Source organism: Mustela nigripes, chromosome 5 (assembly GCF_022355385.1).
Source record: "Mustela nigripes isolate SB6536 chromosome 5, MUSNIG.SB6536, whole genome shotgun sequence".
Classification (NCBI taxonomy): Eukaryota; Metazoa; Chordata; class Mammalia; order Carnivora; family Mustelidae; genus Mustela; species Mustela nigripes.
Window position 1 is genome coordinate 33,438,214 of NC_081561.1, and position 1,354 is coordinate 33,439,567.

Genomic DNA, 1,354 nt, shown 5'->3' on the forward strand with positions numbered 1-1,354 from the left:
ATAGGTGAAAGGTTCTGACAAGTCCCGCAGCAAAGAGATCTGCTCAACATTGTTTAATCCAGAACTTCCCAAATGTACCTATCTCTAGGACCCCATGTGCTCCTGAGAGCCATCACACACCAAACCCTCTTTGCTCAGTGCAGCCCAGTGCAGCCCAGTGCACAGGTCCCAGTATTCTCCAGGTGGGCCTGGAGCTTCCTTCAGAGCATCTGCCTGGGAGGCCTTTCATTTCCCTCCTCCCAGGAAAATCCTCCCTATCCCTCAAGGCTTTGCTGCTGGCTGCCATCCAGGAAGTAGTTCTCCACGATCCTCCCTCGAGAATGGGTATTTCCCCCCCCTTCTGCCCCAAGCTCCTGTGGACAGCATTTTCTTTGTGTGTGGTTCTGCCTCCCATCCCCACTGCACACTGCAAGCCTGTAACAAATATCTATGAATGAATAAATGAATGCATGAATAAATGTATGATGTCCCGGGGTCCTGTCAATCATTTCTCTGCCCTGACCAGACCGCACGCATGCTATCACGGGTAGCGAAGAACATAGCAGAAAGCAGAAGTGAGTAGTCCTGGCCTGTCTCTTCGAGGGGCTCCCCTGAAAATTTCTAGGGTTTCAGACTCCCAGGTCTTTCCCTCATCATCCCTCAGTGTCCCTCCTGTCCATCCCCCATCCCAGAATTAACCTTTTACTTACTTCCTTACAATGATCTCAAACCTGGGAGGGTTCCCTGTAGGGAGTCTGAGTTGCTGAGCAGTGGCAAGGAGTTCCTGCGTTCGGGTCTCCCCCTACGGGCACATGGCCAGAGTCACAGGAAGTGAGTCCAACTCTAGGCTTACTGGGGGATCTGGGCTCAGTTACTCTCGGAGTTGGCCTGCAGGACCTCTGACAAGTTTTGGGTCCCCTGCTCCCGATGAGGGACAAGGGTGGGATCCGCCCTGTGGCAGGTAGGGAAGCTTAGAAGGTCCTGACAGAGATCAGGAAGCTAAATTCAGGGACAGGGGACAGTTGAGTAAGAGAATCTCTGTCCTGGATTTCCTCCTTTGAGTCCTTGTACAATAATGCTGCTCTTCTCCTAAGACCATGGGGGCCTCAGCTGGGGCCTGGCCGCTGTGTCCCCCACGGAAGGGCTTGCCTGGCGTGTTAGCTGTGGCAGCTCATGGGGGGGCAGAGATGGAGGAACCATCCTTGCAGGGAAGAGTCTGGGGTGCATCTGTGCCCCAGTGCCTGCAAGCCCAGAGGCTTGTTTGCAAGGGGGAATGGCTCAGCTTTCGTCCAGGGCCCAAAGAAGTGGCTTTTGTTCTCCACCAGGGTGTGGGAGACTTGCTTCTGAGGATGGAAGGATCTTCCCACCTCTTCTC